General features: G+C 47.4%; 1 pseudogene; it reads left to right on the top strand.

Annotated features, from left to right (window-relative positions):
• Positions 1-965: 965 nt before the first annotated feature.
• On the top strand, positions 966-5,172 carry LOC144171797 (uncharacterized; annotated as a pseudogene).
• The last annotated feature ends 15,126 nt before the right edge of the window (positions 5,173-20,298 follow it).

Raw genomic sequence — 20,298 nt, 5'->3', positions numbered from 1 at the left:
TGGTGCGTTGGTGTCTTTTTCCTGTGTTTTTCATTTGGCTGCAAGTTGGTGTTGATTTGAGGTAGCGTATTCCGGGGTTGTCCTTGACATCAGCAGGCACAAGAGGATGAGGCATGATTGCACGTACCGCCATTGACTGCTCTTCGTCAACTGTCCAAACGCAGTCGTCATTACGTGGATGAACTACTGCATGGCTTTGGGGTGAGGCAGGTGGTCTTCTTTTGATGTCCCTTGTTCTTTTCGGGACGGATGTTTGTACCAAAAAAAACGCTACTTTTTAGGGTAGTTGGTGCCCAATGTCGTCTGCCAGGTGACGGTCGTAGTGGATGTCATCCATGTTCCCCTGCGTTGATGACTCCGCAAGTCAGAGGAACTCCACCACACGACCCAAGGTGTCGCACATGGAAGCTACTTTGGCGTTCCACTCGCAGCACTCCCTCTCTATCTCTGCTCCCCGTGTGTTGATTTCAGGGATAGCATAGACACAGTACGAGTGCTGCGGTGCATTCTCGCTCCATGGCGCGAGTTTTTGGCTGTGCAGTTCAGCTAACTTTGTTGTATCCTTTTTTGAAGGATTTGTTGTATCCTCCTTTTGAAGGTGGACTCGGTGGCTTCGCCACGGAACAGTCATCTAACCCGCTCTTGTTCGTCATGCAGGTGTATGCTACGTTCGTCATCCACGTACTCTCCTCGGCTTCACTCGTTGCCGCGACTGACGGACCAGCAGCCCGCGAGCCTTTGTGGCCGACACCAGCGCGGGTACCAGTACCCAATGCGCCTCCAACCCCAACATTCTGGCCTGTCAAGCAGCGCCCCCGCTCGAGGAAGTATGGATCCTGCAGACATCGGAAATCCCATCTTCATCGACATCAACAGCAGCTATAAAGCGGCAACATCCCGGCGCGCCGCTCTGTGGGCTCGGTGGCTGCGCCACGGAACAGTCGTCTAACCCGCTCTTGTTCGTCATGCAGGTGTATGCTACGTTCGTCATCCACGTACTCTCCGCGGCTTCACTCGTTGCCGCGACTGACGGACCAGCAGCCCGCGAGCCTTTGTGGCTCGACACCAGCGCGGGTACCAGTACCCAATGCGCCTCCAACCCCAACATTCTGGCCTGTCAAGCAGCGCCCCCGCCCGAGGAAGTATGGATCCTGCAGACATCGGAAATCCCATCTTCATCGACATCAGCAGCAGCTATAAAGCGGCAACATCCCGGCGCACCGCTCTGTGGGCTCGGTGGCTGCGCCACGGAACAGTCATCTAACCCGCTCTTGTTCATCATGCAGGTTAGTAGACAAAGCTCTCTGTTTTCTAAAAAATCAAGCAATTACTGTCTGGTGCAGCTGCCGAGCCCGCAGTGTTGTGTATGCATGGCCTTCGAATGCATTGATGTCATACATTGTTTATTGCTATTACTGTCTGGGGACATTGAAAGCAATCCAGGGCCTCTTGATGATGGTGCCGTTATTCTCGATGAGCTAAAAAAAATATCTGCTGGGCAGGCTACGCTTCTCTCCGAGGTGCAAGACCTAAAAACGCAACTGCATACTACGGAAAAAACTATCAGTTACCTAAGTAATAGAATAACGCCGCTGGAAAATCCCTACCAAAGCCTTTCAACCGTTCAAACACAAATAACGGCGTTAGAGACCGGTGCAGGCGCCACACCTCGTCACATTCAAACCCTGGAGGCCCGGTTTGACGATGCGGAAAACCGCTCGCGACGGAACAACCTAATATTCTACGGTCTTCCAGATACTAACCATTCTGAAACTTTCTCTAAGTCCTAAGAACTAAGAGCCTCTTCAGCGAACACTTAAACATTTAAATTGACCCGAAAGAATTTGAAAGGGCACATAGGCTCGGCCGTCACAAGCCTGGCCAGAACCGCCCAGTCATTGTAAAATTTACATCCTTTAAAACTAAAGAAACTATCCTTTCTAACGGCAAAAAACTGAAAGGCACAACTTACTCAATAGGGCAGGATTTCTCTCGTTCGGTCCAAAACTCACGGAAACACCTCATTGCCTTCTCTAGAAGCAAATCCACCGCTTTTTCATGCCCTTACAAAACGTTGCTGCTTGGCTCAAAGCGGTACGTCTTCGATGAAATGTCACAAACCGTAAAAGAAATCACGCAGCAATCCAAAAAGCACCGCCAACCGTCACACCGCCCATGCAATCGATTACGTCCAAATATTTTCACTTCCGAATCTACACTAACGCCCGCAGTTTTCTTTCTAAGCGGGAGCAAATATCTAATCTTGTTTTGTAATCCGACAGCAATATACTCGTCCTAACCGAAACGTGGCTGTCAAGTGACGTTACGGACAATGAAATCCTGGCTGATCTCCCGAATTTTCACGTTTTTTGGAACGACCGCAAAGGGGCTCGAAGGGGAGGTGTTTTAATCACCACTAGCAAGTCACTATCGTGTTGAGTTGTTGATATTACATCTGACATAGAAATATTATGGCTTCGTATTCGTTCTACGCCACTAACTCTGCTGCTTGGAGTGTGCTATCGGCCCCCACAAAGCAGCCCAGATTTTCCAAAGAAACTTAACAACATATCGAATTACCTCGCTGTTAAACAACCCAACGCGCATGTCCTGCTTTTTGGCGATTTTAACTATCCCGATATTGACTGGAAAGACCAAGTCGCTTTGACAGGGAGCAATACTGAAATAAAAGAATTCATAAATATCTGCTTGAACTTTAATCTCACCCAGCTGGTATCGGAGCCAACCCGCGTGACAAACAACTCAGCCAACATACTAGACTTGATACTAACAACGCACCCTGACAGTTTATCTTCACTTACATACCTTCGTGAAATCAGCGATCACAAGGTCATACACTCAGTCTTGAATTTCAACCAGTTGTCCCGCAAGCCTCATCCTAAAACTATCAGTCTGTACGATAAAGGAAACTACGACGCAATAAATAACGAACTTCTAAATTTTTTTCCGGACTTCGAAGCAGACTTTTGGAACAGATCAATAGAGGACAACTGGACGATTTTCAAAAACAAAATAGGGGAATTGACAAGAAAGTACATACCAAAAACCACAATTCGCGCATCTTGTCAGAAACTATGGTTCACAAAAAACGCTGAAAAAACTATATAATAAGAAGAAACGATTATTTCGGGCTGCCAAGATAAAACCTATAGCTCAGAATTGGGATAAATACTACGCGGCCGAAAAAGCATATTTGCTCGCCATACGCAGCGCGAAACACTCGTTTTTTCACACAGACTTGCCCAAGATTCTAACGAATAACCCCAGAAAATTTTGGCAAATCATTAATCCGCAGGAATCCCGCACTGTTACATTGAAAAATGAACCTGGCGATGATATGAGTCCCGCTGACAGCGCTGAACTGTTCAATGCTGCCTTTTCATCTGTTTTTACCAACGAAACCCATATACCGTTTCCTGCGTTACCGAACTGTATCCTGTCTAATGTGTCGCCTATCACATTTGTTCCATCGGGTGTATTGTCTGTTATCGAAAAATTGAAACTGTCTTCTTCAGCAGGTGTGGACGAAATCAATTCTAAAATTCTTAAAAACACGAAATCTATTTCTTCAGTGATTTTGTCATTGTTATTCTCACAGTCACTTCGCACAGGCCCCTTACCAGACGACTGGTAGGTGGGGAAGGTCACTCCGGTCTTCAAATCAGGTAACAAGACAGCCCCCTAAATTATCGCCCAATCTCTCTTACAAGCGTACCCTGTAAAATCATGGAACACGTCATCTACTCCCAAATCATTCACTTTCTTGACGCCAATAACTTCTTCCATCCTGCCCAGCACGGGTTCTGTAAGGGTTACTCTTGCGAAACCCAATTAGCCCTTTTTGTCCAGGATCTGCACACAAGTCTCGATACTAACCTGCCGACTGACGTAACGTAATATTTCTGGATTTCTCGAAAGCGTTCGACAAGGTACCTCATAAGCGACTGCTAATGAAACTTAGATCTTTAAATATACACCATGATATTTTAACTTGGATTGAGGAATTTCTAACCGCTCCCAGTTTGTTTCACTGGATGAAGTGCCCTCTAACCCCCTTCCAGTAACATCAGGTGTCCCACAAGGCTCCGTTCTCGGTCCCCTTCTCTTCTTAATTTACATTAATGACCTAGCTTCGTATGTCTCCTCTAGTATCCGTTTGTTTGCTGACGACTGTGTAATCTATCGCTCAATCACTAAACCGACAGATCAAACCGCTATTCAAGATTACCTTAACCACGTGCAGGAATGGTGTGACACCTGGCTTATGAAACTTAACCCCCAAAAATGTAAAACAGTCTCTTCCCACCGCCGTCGCAACCCCTCTTTGTTCCCTTACGCAATCGCTAACGTCGCCCTCGAACACGTGCAATCATATAAGTATCTCGGTGTCACCCTATTTAATGATCTTAACTGGCGTCTGCATTTTACCAACTTTATATCATCTGCAAACAAATCCTTAGGTTTTCTGAAACGTCACCTTCGCCACGCCCCCCAGAATGTCAAGCTACAGGCCTACAAATCCCTTATCCGCTCTAAATTGGAATATGCGTCTCCAATCTCGAACCCACACCAAGCATGTCTCATCGACTCACTTGAGGCAGTTCAAAACCGTGCTACTAGGTTCATTCATTCTTCATATTCGTATAATATTAGTGTGTCATCCCTCAAAAAAGAATCTGCTCTTTTAAACCTTCGCGTCCGCCGTCGCATTTCCAGCCTCTGCCTGTTTCAGAATATTTTTCATAGCCCATTCCGTCATCCCTACATTATTCCACCAGCCCGCATATCTCACCGCACTAGTCATCCACTTCAATATCCCGTCCACGTATTAGAACGACCACTTTTTCTATGTCCTTTTTTTACGGACTGCATATGACTGGAATGATCTTCCCCACGACGTCGTGGCCATTTCCTGTCCATCAATATTTTTCGACCAAGTGTCTGCACATCTTTCGCAATGAAAACCCCTGTCAATAAAAAAAACTTTATATACCCCCTCGGGGGTCTTTAAGGAAATAAAGTGAAGTGAAGTGAGGTGAAGATATCTGTGGTACCCACATGGAGCACTAGCTGCAGTGTTGTGCTGGTCGAATTAGAACGGGCGATCTCTTCCTCTGCCCGGCCCAGCGTTTCCTCGACTTTGGCCCCTGATCTGGTGGTGATGCGCACCCGTCGGTTCTTCACTGTCTGGTACGTTGTCCTCTTCAGACGGTGGGCATTTGAGTCACCTAGGATCACACAGAACCGACGCGTGGGCCCTTGGTGCTGCTGTCGTGGCTGGTGCCCACCGCCTGACATGGGTCTGCTGCAGCTCGTGTTGTGAGTACCTTCAGGAGGGGGGCACCCTTCAGCTGGGTCCTTAGCTGTTGTTTTGCGCTGCTTTGTTCCCGCCACATTGGACCATAGAGTTCTGGTGTTAAGTGGCCCTGTTGGTTTCCCCGGCTCTGGCGTTTGGTTATTCGGCTCTGGGGTCTTGCGGCTTTCAGGAGCAGAGTCGAGGCAGTAGGAAGTTCGGGTGGGCGTCTGCGTATCGCGTGGACGAACTGGGGTTTCTGGCACGTCCTCTGTTGATTTCCCGGTGAGTTGAACTTGGTTTCGGAGTGCCTTCACCTTCGATTCCAGCACCTTGCAATGGTCGCTCTCAGTTCGTAGGCCCTGCGTGAGCTTCTACTTCCTCTTTGTTGTGGGCTTCCATTTCTCGCAACTGTGATTTTAGGCTGTCGATTTCCAGTTGGAGATCGCCCCTCAGTTTCTTTTCGTGGAGCGTGATGTTCGCCTGTATGGCGTGCAGCGTTGTGCATATTTTGCACTTGAAATCTGCTCCGTCTACTTCCTCGAGGGTCGGGGATGACGTGTCCGAGGAAACGACCCAGCTGTCACAGCCGCCGCATTGCACCATGCTACCTATGGCATCTGCGTTTGCTTTTTTTTTGCGGTATGCCGACGGTTTCTCTTCGGTGGCATCATGCTGACCGGCTGGGTGCTACCGCGGGATTGTAATACGGACGTCTCACCTGCAATATGGCCCCCCTTGTCGATTTTACGTGGTAGCCGCTGATGGCAGCAGCAGTGTGCGTCGGTTCTAGATGCCAAAAAACAGCCGTGAGGCCAGCGTCTACCAGGGCGATGGCAACGGCCGTCGGTATCCCGGCGCGGAGCTCCCCCGGGTACACAGTCGACACACACTGCAGCTCGACCGCACGATGTACGGGATCACAGGCACACGGGAAGGCTGGATCCAGTGTGATCCTGAACATTACTTGCGTGAACTCGCATAAAAACCAATCAGATTAGGCACTTCATCGAGACAAATCAGAGAAAACACTGCCCTGTTACGTTTCTGCGCCTTCGCGTCCATCCCAACCGAGTGTTGCGCCCACTGGTTGCGACATGGAGCAAAACACCCACCAGGCGGCACGCTCGTTGCAAAAACTAGTACAAGCAAAGATTAAAACTGCGAGTGAGAAATCGGTATCAGGTATACGTAAGGATAAGAGCACCCCCCCCCCCCAAAAAAAAAAAAAAAAAATTCTGGAATCATTTAAAAGCACTGGGAACGACGACTAAAGAGGTGCAGACTCAGGTACAGGACGGGGACGGTAACGTTCTCCTGGGGGACAGCGCATTAAAATACCTTCATGGAGTCATAGCAAATACTTTCGGCCAAGCACGCGAGATATCGGTTAGCCGGACACATGTGGCCAATAGAAGAGCGACAGATAAAAAATTTATTATCAAATTTTTGGACTGGAAAAAGGCAGAACACAGTGTTCCCAAAAGTACGGCTACAGGACCGGATGGTATCCCAATATAGAATATCAACCATTTGGGACCAGCGGGAAAGACGCACTTGTATAGAGCCATCGAGCGCGCTATACAATCCGAGAGAATTCCCACGCAATGGCGCGAAAGCAGAATGAGGTTGATCTAAAAAGGCAAGGTAGAGAAGGACAAGGCGAGCTCTTACAGGCCGATTACAGTCACGTCAGTGCTCTATAGATTAGCTATACAACCCATCAAAGCCGAGTTGTTGAAGTGGGTGGAAAGTAACGGTAGGGTCCCTAGAAATTGTGCTAGTCTGCCGTCCGCGCGCTTTCTCTATGGGAAGGCGTGTCCGCGACGCTGATGCACGCACAGCGCTGCGCAGAGGGGGCTGCGAGCAATCGGAGCGCCCGAGCGGCCGGAGCAAGAGCAAGAGCGGCCGCAGGCCGGCCTTTGCCGCGCGCTATACTGCCGCTCTGCCGCGGAACGCGAGCTCGCATCGGGATTTGTCGGCCACTTAGAGCGGTGAAATGGAATGGTACGAGGTACATCAGCTCACAATTGAAGGTACGATAGTACTATAAGACCTTTTAGTTTCACGCCCCGAGTTTTTCGCGAATTGGGCTACAAAGCCTCTTTGCGGCCGTTGAATTTCTGGAGTGAGACCGAAGGATGAAACCGCAGCAACCAGCGTAGCCGTTTCACTACCACCGCTTGGAGCATTATTAAAGTAAAGCTTTCTATGTCTCACTGATCGCCTATGTCGCCTCGAAAAAGCACGGCGGGAAAGCCAACTGTCTCTGACGACGGTGATGTTTGTGAGTAAAGTGAGAGGGAAAAAAAAAACGCTTCCCGTGATCAGAATCGAAGCTGGCTCCATCGCGTTTTGAAGCCGGCGTCTATCTCAATGCGCAATTACAACATGGTAAAAGCAATTTGGATTTGGAGAGGAGTGCATGGACGTGCACATGTAATTAGTCAAAAAATTATCCACTCCTCCACTCCGCAACGATGGTTGAACACGAAGCTTTCTTCGCGTGAAATCAAACGGCAAAGGGTCGATTTGAAATCCGGCGCGATCATAAGTCCAAAATGCGCGCGAGTCAAAGTTAAAGCTCAAAGAGTCAAAGTCAAAACTCAGACGACAAGGAATCGCTCACAAGAAAGTTCCGCGTTCAACCATCAATGTTCAGACAGTGAGATCCCATTCAAAAAGAGCTCCCTGTGGCACCAGAAGCTGCGTTTGTTCCACATCGAAACTACCGGGTCATTCCCGAACGTCATTGACGGTGACAAGCACGCAGCCGGCTGGTAGGCTGACAAGAAGAAAAGCGAAAGCTTGAGTAAAATGTTGTGCCAGCAAAAACTTGTTCCTATATACTTTGGGCAGAGTGCGGGGGGAGGGGGTATAAAGCTAGGTATATATGATCATGACATTATAAATAAACCTCAATATTTTTACTCCTTGGTTTCAAGCAGCCACGATTATATGATTGGCCATAACACAAATATTCTCCCGTTTTGCTTTCCCCGCGTGCGTCTCGCAATTCTCTCCGAGTGTGTTGGTGATCAAAAAGAACCTGTGTAATGACTTGCAAGCGAAGCTACTGATTTGCAGCCGGGTTTTATTAAAAATCAGTTTCACGTACCCAATGCTGGCGAATGTTTCAAATCGTGGTATTCACGAAAATTACAGGCACGCAGAAGAGGTTTGATAGTACCCAAATTTTTGAAAATTTCGCGGTAAGCGGAGTGTTGGGTTAAGCGAAATGCGAAAAATGTATGACCAGATCACTGGAATAAGAGCTAGTGCTGGTAACAAACGCTCCAATGTACAGGGACGCTTCTGTAATACAAGCAAAAATAATTTGCAGAAAAAAAACATTTTTTTAGGTATTGCGGAAAAAGAACTGCGTGATGCTCGCCTGTTTCGCGTTCGCATCTGGTCCCAAAAAAGTGTTCTCGAGCTTCTCAATGCCGCATCAACTGTTGGTCGCCAACGCTATATTCTATCTTTGCTGTGAAGCAGGCAAAGCATATGTTTTTCTCGTTCCTGCCGTTTTTGGAACTTTTTGAGACACGTCGTCGTCCACATGATCAAAAGCGTCTTCTCCAGCAATATCAACGATGTAGGCGCCGGACAGCACTCCGCTAACGGGACATCGGCCGCGCACAGTGCGTACCCCGTGCAAATTTGACGTTCACGACGGTGTTCGGCGCGTAATGGGAGCTAAGCTTTAACCGAGAGCTTATCAGCTGCCTGCAGCGGATGTTGCATTGCGTCCTATTGTCAACATTTCGAGATATCCGTGATCCCCGAAAAGACGTTTCGAGACAAAGGGTGGAAAATGTCGCCTATGGCAGGTATATGCACGGCAAAAAAAGGTTTCGACTTAACCGATATTTCGAGATATCCCAGTTCGAGTTATGGAGAAATCACTGTATCTGATGACTGAAGGTGATAAAACTTCGTATGCATGTGCACACGTGTTGTTTTTTTATTCGGCATTTACATTTAACAAATTCCCAGCTGACTGGTCGTAACTGAGGGGGCCGCGAAGACGTGCGCTTAAGGGCCTCCAGATCAACGATGCGAAAGGTCCGGAGGCACCGGTTCGAGCTGCTTTATTTACATACACGTACAGGGTACAACATCTTGGGAAACTTGCAAAGAAAGACGGTTCCAAAGACCCATAGAAAAAAGCGGAGCGCCGCCACACACCACACACATTTTCACGCGCTGACTAATCCATCAGTTAACAACGGCGGGGGTATTCACAAAGAACGGTTGTTTGCTAGCTGAAGTCCCGCATGGTATTTCCAAGCTGGAAAACGATGCCTTGCCGGCAGTGTTCCCGAAGCCCACGAGTATGTGTCGACACATACTCGGGGGCTAGCATAGCGACACGATTCCGCGGTTTTTACAAAGCTCGATCCTTCATAATACGCGAAAACGTACTCCTGTCACTTCACGCTCCGGTTAAAACACTTCGTACTGGTAAGAACCAACTTATTTGGCTAATCTGGTTTGTCGACAGAAACGGATACGGTTCGAAAAGGGGCAGTTAAAATGGGCTGAACCCGCCCAGAAATAGGGCAGAACTACGAAGGCAGCAGCGGCACGGCAGAGCGCCGTCCGCCGCTGCCCATCGCGCCGGCCGGCCACCGCGCTCCGATTGAGTGCAGCGCCGCCGCTGAATGCATCACGGAGGAGACCCCTTCGCGGCCGGCGGACGGCAGACTAGCACAATTTCTAGGGACCCTAGTAACAGTATTTTAGGGGAAATGCAAAATGGATTTAGGCCGGGTCGACGCTTAGAAGACAATATGTTCGTAATAACCCAGACCATAAAATTTGGGCGGCACAGGGCAGACCAACATGGCTACTGTTTCTGGACATAAAAGGAGCCTATGACAACGTAGATAGGGGATTGTGTCAGAATTTGTGGGGCTGCTAAGGGCAATATATGAGGATAACAAGGCGCATATTACATGGGAAGGGCGTATAGGCACAGAGCCCGCGTACAGTCGAAGAAGTTTAAAACAGGGGTGCCCCCTTTCGCCATTGCTGTTCATGTGCACTTTACATTAGAGGAATGGAAAGACGACGGGAGGAGAGTGGATTAGGCTTTGACTTGTCGTGCCAAAGCAATGGAGAGTTGGTGGAGCAACGGATTCCGGGATTGGTGTACGCGGACGATATAGTGTTGCTGGCAGATAATGCGGAACACCTTCAAAAACTTGCCGACAGTTGTGGGGATAAGGCAACGTACCTAGGCCTACATTTTAACCCACAGAAATCTTTAGTCATGGTGTTCAACAAGAAGCCATACCACTAGTAAATAAGTACAAATACTTGGGGATCTGGCTTAATGAAGGAAAAGGCTACCTGAATGCCCATGAAGAACACCTCAAACTGAAAGGGAGACGAAATGCAGCAGTAATGAAACACACAGCACTTTGGGGATACAATAAGTACGAGGTAGTGCGAGGCATCTGGAAAGGGGTAATGGTGCCGGCGCTCACGTTCTAGCTCTAATGCCGTATTATGCTTAAAGTCCGATATCCTGTCGGGACTAGAGGTTAACCAAAAGGCAGTCGGCAGATTAGCAATGGGAGCTCAGAGTAAGACTACAAACGAGGCGGTACAAGGCGATATGGGTTGGGCTTCATTTGAGGCGAGGGAAGCGCAAAGTAAAATACGTTTTGAGGAGCGGCTTAGACATTTAGATGAGAACTGGGCAGCCAGAGTGCACAGGTACGTGTACCTTAAAAGTGTGGACACCCAATGGCGGAAGAGGATGGGAAAGCTGGCGACTAAATATACCTTGACCGCGGCAAATAAACAAGGGGGGGGGGGGGGCAGTTAAAGGGCCCCTGAGATGGGGGTTTTTGGGGGGTCGATGGTATCGGAGCGCAACGGCTATTTCTTGAACTAATCGTGACGTGTTAGTGCGTTCTTGCTTTAATCAATTTTTTACGAGCGTAAAAACATCAGAAAGCTACAAAAAACATCTTTTGCGTGTGTGTGCTTTTACACAGTCGGACATATTTTTTTTATACCGGAGTGTAAAACACTTACACACCGGGCCAAACCAGGCTTGACGCTCCGCCGTTCTCGGCGGAAGGATACAGTGAGCGCAGGAACAACGACGCTTGCAGCCAGCGTGATCGCTCAGCGCTCCGTGTCTGGTGTTAGAGTATCATCAGTTTTCTTTGCATTTGCTTTCTTGGACGCTGTACCCGAAAGGATTCTTTGCACCATCTGTGTTTCGAGCGTAGCCTCGACGTTGTTTCAGAGGTGGTAACGAACGGCGCGCCAAGGGAGCGCCGCGTCGACGACGAAGGCGGAGCTCCGCACGCAGCGCTTGGACGACGCCGGGCACTGCTCGTGATCACGAGGCGCACGCTCAAGTGCGCTCACGCGAGCTGAATAAATCAGTTCAAGCCCAAACGCTGTCGCAGCTGATTCTCTGCGGCGGTCGCGACAAGGGCAAGAGCATATGCTCATCCCGTAAAAACTGCCGAAAAGTTTCATTTCATTGCTTCCCATCAAGTCATGATCGCAGGAAAGTGTGGTTTGCTGCACCGGCCTTCTGAATGAACGTGTTGCCTAGTGTCCTTAGCGCGCTTTACCGTTTACCGTATTAAATGAAGCAAGAGTAGCCGTTTGCCACTGAAAACAAAAGGATTGCACTCTGCGGTTTCTGCATTCCGGCTTACCGGCTCTGCCAAGTAGCGACATCTGGCGAATTTGTCTCAAAGCAAATGACACAAACGTTTGTTGCCCAGAACCGTTCGATTACGCTTGAAATGGCTTGAATCTTGGACGTCTTAGATTGAACTCTCACAATACAATAATGTTTTTTTAAAAGAGCCGTATACTTCTGCTGTAGAGCTTAAAAAATCGAAAACATGACGTTGACGCCGCCATCTAGTGGGAACAATTAGGACCAAGTATTGCATTAACCAGAATTCACGCCACCGCTAAATATTTCGATATAAAATGAGTAAGATATATTGTAATCATTCCGCAGTTACCTATATTACCTTTCCCAAGACGATTTTGAAAGCATAAAAGAGCTATGCTAGTTCATTAAGGCATCTGAACCATTGGAAGCGTGGGAAGCTGGAGTAGGGGCGGAAATTTTGCTCGCTCATTCTAAAAAAAATGTCATTTATCGTGCTCCTGATCATCATTTAGCAAGAATGTAGTAAACAACATCAACTAAGGTTGCTTGCATGAAGCGCAGAGCACAGCGCATTTGCTGTGCCGCAAAGTTCCGGAAGAACGCCCACCCAAATTTAAGTACAGATGATATCAAGTGAAAAATACGAGATGGGCAAAATTTCGGGTCAAGCGCGGAAAGGACGAATAAGTGACCGCATCTACACATGAAGAGATGATTCGGGTTTGTTTTGTTCACTCATCGGCGCTAAGGCCATGGATTTTACGGGGTGGGCGCGCGTCTTTCAGTAAATTGAATATTTCACCCGTAAAAGGGGGTGGGCGATGTTTCCGGGGAGGGCGTTCACTCGGAACTTTCCAGTAATCTAACCAAACGAGAGCGTACATTTCGCCGGCGCAGGTGGCTCGGTACTACAGTCGCTAGAATTTCTAGCCTGTGTAGCGACGGTAAAAATAAGTTACCGTTCACGGAAACTCTCGCGCATGCAAGGTCGACTTCCGCAATCACCAGTATCTCCTGCTCAAAGTCCGTAAGGACTGAAAAGGTAGCTTAAAAAAAAAAGGACGTCGTCGTCTCATGTGCGACCCACTCGCTGAAGTAACCATGGTAACGACGACGCTCTAAACCAAATCGCCGCCATCAAAAATCGCGGACATTCCGGCGGCCCACCATGAAATGAGTGCTTCGCCTCGAACGAGGTCGGACTATGTCGTCATCGCAAGCCGCCGAGCCAACAAATAGTTCTGTCTCGTCGGGGTAATAACTTTTGTTAGCGTGAGCGAATATGCTTACTATTTTTGCAGTTGTTTCTACAAAAACTATACCGTAGTTTTCTCACACAAACAAAAACACTTTGAAATCCATCTCAGGGCCCCTTTAAAAAGCAAGTGAAGGAAACAGAGACGCTCATGTGGAAAGAGAGGATGGAAAAGAAGGGATCGCTGGGAATCTACAAAGCAAGCAAAAAAGAGATCCGGAAAGAGAACTTTTATGACAACAATAAAGGTAATGCGTTCCTCTAGCTTTGAGGCGCGGGCTGGCTGCTTGAGAACTCAAACTTACGTGAGCAAATATTCTTCACAGGATCAGACATGTGTTGTATGTGGCAGGGGTAAAGAAACAATCGACCACATAGTAATAGGATGCCAAAATATTCAGCCGGATAGAATTAGGGGGAAAGACCTACTTCCTGAGGCATGAACTGGTCGGTAGTAGGTATCACTAAGCAGCGGCTAGAGTATTGGTGGAAAACCAGCAGGGAAGTCGATAAAATAACATCCCAGCCAGGGGTAGCGACAGGGCAGAATTAGAAAGAAATCAGAGTTGAGGGACTAAATTTAAATTCAAACTACTAAGATAGGCTAGATGGCGCACGCCGTCACCCCGAATCATCATCATCATCGAGAGGTTATATTTTTATTTTTCGTCGCTGCTTCAATTTTTGTAAAAGTAAATAACCAATATGTCTATAATTAACTTTTAACGTTACTTATTATCATCTAAACGCTCACGGGTTCATGTTAATTTTTCCGATTTTCGGACTTCTGTTCAGCCCTTTTGAAAACGTCCCTTTTGCGCCCGTTTTATCGTGACGTACTTCCGGTTAAGCATTGAGGGTGGCCTGTAAGGGCGCCACTGAAATCCCCCTTACAGGTAGCGCTCGTCCTGTTGTCCCCTTTCTTTGTCCGTGTCTATTTTGCGCTTTCAGTTTCCACTATCCCCCTGGCGGCCCGTTTCGAAAGCAGCCGCGGGAGTCCGCGCCCCGCTCCCCAGTGCCGCCGCTGCTTTTGCGGCACGTTCACGACTGAGATTTACCGTTTGCGGGCGTTTGAAATCCATGTTTATGTGGAGCAGACACTTTGTTCGCAAATGGGGTGTGTTTACGAGAGTGTTAATGTTTATGACGCGATCTTCGTGTGGTATATTCGGTCTGTATAAGCGCCAGGTGTGTGCCACAGGCCAGCGTCGCGGAACCGGCGTATGATGGAGCCGATTGTAGTTACACTGACCTGAATTTACTAGCCGTGTCTCCGTAACCACCGGTTCCTCAGATGTTCATGCTACGGCTATAAACCGGTTTTGTGCGGAGCTTACATAATCAGCAGAGCACTCATACCTGACAGCACGCCAGTTACGTTTGCCAATATTATACCTCAGATATTGATCACCCCCATTTACGAGCCAGTCTGTGTTAATTTCAGGAATATAAATGAAAGTACGATGGACAATTTAAATGCATAATTATACTCGGGGATCAGCACACGACAGAGTCGTCTTGTCGTGAGGTGAGCGTCCGCAAACATTCGTCTGCTACATACATCCTCTGCGAGCAGCGCGGAGACGGTCTTATAATATAATCCGCGTCCGCGAATAAATGCTTCTTCGAAATATCGTCATATGGCACAGGGAGCCTGCAGAATAAAACAAACTGAAATCAGAGGGCCTTATCACATACCACACTCTTCCAACGACACCTTTCATCGCTTAATTGTTGATCAGCCTACCCTGTATACTTCCAAAAATGCGTCCGCCATACGATCAGCTCTTCGTTGAAGTAGAAAAACAAAAGGAAAGTGAGCGCTGAGGTTTGTGTGTGGGTTTACTAAACCGTTCATTGCTTGATTCCGTTCCGCATTTGTACACAGCGTCCCCGGATCCCCTCCCCCCACCGATGTCTCGCGAAAAAGCAGTGCATTTCTCGCATAGTTGGTCTAGTGAACACTACCTGGCTTAAGTTTAGACGAACGTCTTTAGCATGTCAGATGCTGCACTGTTTTTTTTTCTTCTGTTAGAGCTATTATGTTTATTAATTCCGCACTTGCACAGCATTTTTTCCCGTGGTTTTATTAACTTGCCTTGGTTCTTGCTATATGGCGTGTGTGGGCACATATTTAACGACGCACAGGCTTGGAATTCACTTAACATTTTCGCATGGTTTATATTCTTAGAACAGGCATTAGTTATTGTCCGGGATTGGGTAATCCCATCCCCGAAACAAATTTTTCTGCGACGTATATATTCGAAATGAAGCCGCGTTCGTTGTCCACCCTGCAAAATGAAGCCAACCTCTCATTGCGCAAGTATCAAGTCTAAACGAGGCGACAGTAGAATTCATTTGTGCCTGATGTTTTGGAGGTGACGTGGGTGATATGCTGCTGCCGTCGCCGACGCCCGGAAGAGCGGCGACGAAGCGCGCAGAACCGCGATCCGGGTAGCTCTTGCAGGCGATCGCGTACTCTATGAAGACGCAGCATCTTTTTAACCTAAACGTACTCTTTGCCTACAGACGTCACTATAACAAGATTTTTTAGGGCGCGGGAAGGCGAAAAGAAGCGAAACAGAACCATAACACTGCACGAGCCCCTATCAGCCACGCAGCGCAAATCCCGTCAACGCCGCGGAGAAGCGGCGGCAGGCGGCGCAGCGATCGCGAAGCTCGAGGCGTATGGTCAGTATGGTGTTGCCAGTTTGTTTGCCAAGCTTGCGTTACGTTACTTCCCATTGTTTGCTTTTAGCCAATCAGGGCTTGCCAAAAGGGACACTCCCTGTTCTGTGAGAATCCACCCTGTTTCGTGAGAATACCGCCACAGAGTTGCTCTCGCTCTCTCTCCGTGAGAATACTGCCCAAAGATTACACACTCGGCGTGCTGGCCCAGGTAAAGTGTTTCATTCGCGTTTGCCGTTTAATGACGTTTTAGCGAAGTGCACTCTGTGCAAGGGCACTTAAATAGGCACGTTACAGTTGGCTGGCCCACATCTTGTAAGTATCAGCTAATTGTTATAGGCACCTTTGTGACTAAATTGCAACGCCACTTGTGATACATTCAAGCAGTGCTCAGAGTCTAATCTGTTTCAGTTCGGTGGTTGAATTTGTTACGACGGTGAACAGTACCGTTTCTGAACGAATATGTTTCTTGTCCCGCGAAGGTTTTACTGCTGCGTACTATTCGCATCAATGAGGGGGAAAGTTCGTCCGTGTTAGGTGCCCAGGGAGTATCATTTTCTCCGCGCGCTTGTTGCCGCAAGTGAGGCCGTACTACATGTGTGCGAGCTTAACGCGGTCGGCAAATGGGCTGCACATGCCACCCATGACCAGGCGTTTTAATTCTTCGTAGGTTATGTGAAAGTGAGACTGTAAAAAAAAAAATCCCATTTTCGAGCGTTCAAGTGTACTGATGTCTGCCCGCGGTCATCCTGTTTACACTTCAGAAGTGCCTTTCGGCGCCAAGAAGTAACCAGGTGGTCTTGTTGCCTGGTGTGTTTTTTAACTAATCTGAAATGCGACATTCGTGCAAAATTTGAGCGATAATGGGAGTAGTGGTTTCGCTGAAAACTTTGTTGGTGTATGCTGCAACACTTTTCATGTATGTCGCTGGGTGTTGTGGCAGTAAACTGTATGCTGCAACACACTTTATATTTCTCATTAGAGGGCAGTATTATCATTCTGCATAAAAGCAGACTCTTGGGTATCCCTGTAATGGGACCAAGACGAGTCCCCTTGCCCTCTCCTCTCAAAACTATACCTGCAGGCTGATCTGCAAATACGTGCATGCTTGTAATCACTGGCGTTCTATATACACACTCCTTTAAATTTTTGCTGTATGTAAAGGTATGCTGGACATACCCACAAAACGTCTTAGCGATATGCCGGACATATCTGCAAAATTTTTTAGAGGTACGTCGGTGCACTAGGTTGCACTTGGACCTTTTCAGTTATCAACCACTAACTGTGTGCCACCTTAGTGAGCTTGCTTATCCATGGGCTTTAAGCCACCCGAGACACCAATCCAGTTATAATTGTTCTAACGCCACCAGGTCGTCTCGTACAGTTCTGTCCAGACGGAACGACAGCTGTCAGCAAAGGTAGGTCCAGAGGCAACGCAAATGGCTGGTGGGATGTGCCAGAGGGTCGAACCCCCACCAAAAATGTTTTCAGGCAGTGTGCAAGAGCAAGGCTTAGTGATCCTTTTAGCATATCTTTTCTCTTCCGATAACCCATGAACCCCTCTGAACAATATTTCAGACTATGGCCCTGGTGGGAGCAGTCTTTTATCCAACCGGCCAAACCCTTGGGCTCACTGACAAGCCAGAATCGCTGTTAATTATCCGCTATTCATAATTAGACGAACCGTGCCTTAACAAAATAGTTTCGGGGCAGTAAATTAGTTTCTTGTACCTGATATGCGCTGGTAAAAGTAGAGGTAAAACTTGGCTCTTACAAATCGGCAATCTGGCTTGCACGAAAATCCTAGATGCAAGAACACATTATTCTTGGCTTCGAACCTACAATAAACGAGGTATTCGTTACCTTTCTCCTTGTGGCATTTCAAACTAAATGGGCTAAAATATGAGAGCTTAAAATTACAACAGGATAAAGTTCCTTTGAGGAACCAGGACTGCATTCTTATTTATTTGAAGGATGTGATCTTCGTACGGTGCCTTTTCATAACACTGAGCATGATGAAGGTTTCCGCAGCGATCACGCATGAAAGGGCCTTTTCTACTTCTGCAGTTTTGGGCGTCGGGAGTTTTTTTTTTGTCGCAGCCGATATAGTGCGGCTCACGCAGTTCCTGTTTTGTGTTAAAAAGATTTTAAATGCACTGAAATGAAGTGCTACCAACCAGTTCATACAGTTGAACCTTGATTTAACGAAATTCGCGATATAACGAATTTTTTCAAGTTTTCTATCAAAATTTTGCTAAATTCATGTATTTTTATCTCGTTTTTACGAAGTAATTTCGTGCAGCGCTTTTGATTTAACCAAGTCATGGCGAGAAAGGAAGAACGAAATTCCGGTCGAGGCACGTTTTATTTTGCCTCGCACAGCCTGCATTGAAAACATTCAGTACTCACATTAACTCTTAAAAGGCTAAAATGAAAGAAAATCGGCGAATTATGTGGTTGACAACAAATAAAAGCGATGAAAGAAGCTGCTCAAAAGCCGCCAGCTTTCATAGACGATTTAATAGTGCGGCCACCATTTTGACGTCTCCATGATGATGATGCTTAAAGGCCTCCCCTTTGCATCGGGGTGACGGCGTGCGCCATCTAGCCTATCTTAGTTGTTTGAATTTAAATGTAGTCCTTCAACTCGGATTTCTTCTTAATTCTGCCCTGCCGCTACCCTTGGCTGGGATTGTATTTTATCGACTTCCCTGCTTTTTTTCCACCAATACTCTAGCCGCTGTTTAGTAATACCTACTGCTGACCAGTTAATGCTTCCATCAATTGCGAAGCTCAGTTCCTCAGGAAGTAGGACTTTCCCCCAATTTTATCCGGCTGAATCTTTTGGCATCCTATTATTACGTGGTCAGTTGTTTCTTTATCCCTGCCACATGCAACACATGTCTCATCCTGAGACGAATATTTGCTCATGTAAGTTCGAGTTCTCAAGCAGCCAGCCTGCGCCTCAAAGAGCGACGCACTAGCTTTATTGTTGTCTTAAAAGTTCTCTTTCCGGACCTCTTTTTTGTTTGCTTTGTAGATTCCCAGCGATCCCTTCTTTTCCATCCTCTCTTTCCACATGAGCGTCTCTGCTTCCTTCACTTGCTTTTTAACTGCCCCCCCCCCTTGTTTATTTGCCGCGGTCAAGGTATATTTCGGCGCCAGCTTTTGCGTCCTCTTCCGCCATTGGGTGTCCACACTTTTAAGGTACACGTACCTGTGCACTCTGGCTGCCTAGCTCTTCTCATCTAAATGTCTAAGCCGCTCCTCAAAACGTATTTTATTTTGCGCTTCTCTCGCCTCCCTCTCCTCAAATGAAGCCCAACCCATATCGCCTTGTACCGCCTCATTTGTAGTCTTACTGTGAGCTCCCAGTGCTAATTTGCCGACTGCGTTTTGGTTAACCTCCAGTCCCGACAGGATATCTGACTTTAAACATAATACGGCATTGGAGAACGTGAGCGCCGGCACCATTACCCCTTTCCAGATGGCTCGCACTACCTCGTACTTATTGTATCCCCAAAGTGCTCTGTTTCATTACTGCTGCATTTCGTCTCCCTTTCAGTTTGAGGTGTTCTTCATGGGCATTCAGGTAGCCTTTTCCTTCATTAAGCCAAATCCCCAAGTATTTGTACTTATTTACTAATGGTATGGCTTCCTGTTGAATTCTTATTGGTGCTGTATGAGCTTCCTCATTGAACACCATGACTCCAGATTTCTGTGGGTTAAAATGTAGGCCTATAGGTACGTTGCCTCATCACCACAAATGTCGGCCAGCTTTTGAAGGTCTTCCGCATTATCTGCCAGCAACACTATATCGTCCGCATACATCAATCCCAGAATCTGTTGCTCCACCAACTCTCCATTGCTTCGGCATACCAAGTCAAAGCCTAATCCACTCTCCTCCAATCGTCTTTCCATTCCTCTAATGTAAAGTGCACATGAACAGCAATGGCGAAAGGGGGCACCCCTGTTTTAAACCTCTCCGACTGTACACGGGCTCTGTGCCTGTACGCCCTTCCCATGTAATATGCGCCTTGTTATCCTCATATATTGCCCTTAGCAGCCCCATAAATTCTGACACAATCCCCTATCTACGTTGTCATAGGCTCCTTTTATGTCCAGAAACAGTAGCCATGTTGGTCTGCCCTGTGCCGCCGAAATTCTATGGTCTGGGTTATTACGAAATTATTGTCTTCTAAGCGTCGACCCGGCCTAAATCCGTTTTGCAGTTCCCTTAAAATACCGTTACTTTCCACCCACTTCAACAACTCGGTTTTGATGGCTTGTATAGCTAAACTATAGAGCACTGACTTGACTGTAATCGGCCTGTAAGAGCTCGCCTTGTCCTTCTCTCCCTTGCCTTTATAGATCAACCTC

This window comes from Haemaphysalis longicornis, unplaced genomic scaffold, assembly GCF_048455015.1.
Source record: "Haemaphysalis longicornis isolate Haplotype H1 unplaced genomic scaffold, Haemaphysalis longicornis Haplotype H1 scaffold_1, whole genome shotgun sequence".
NCBI classification, from domain to species: Eukaryota; Metazoa; Arthropoda; class Arachnida; order Ixodida; family Ixodidae; genus Haemaphysalis; species Haemaphysalis longicornis.
This window is presented reverse-complemented; position numbering and strand designations above follow the sequence as displayed.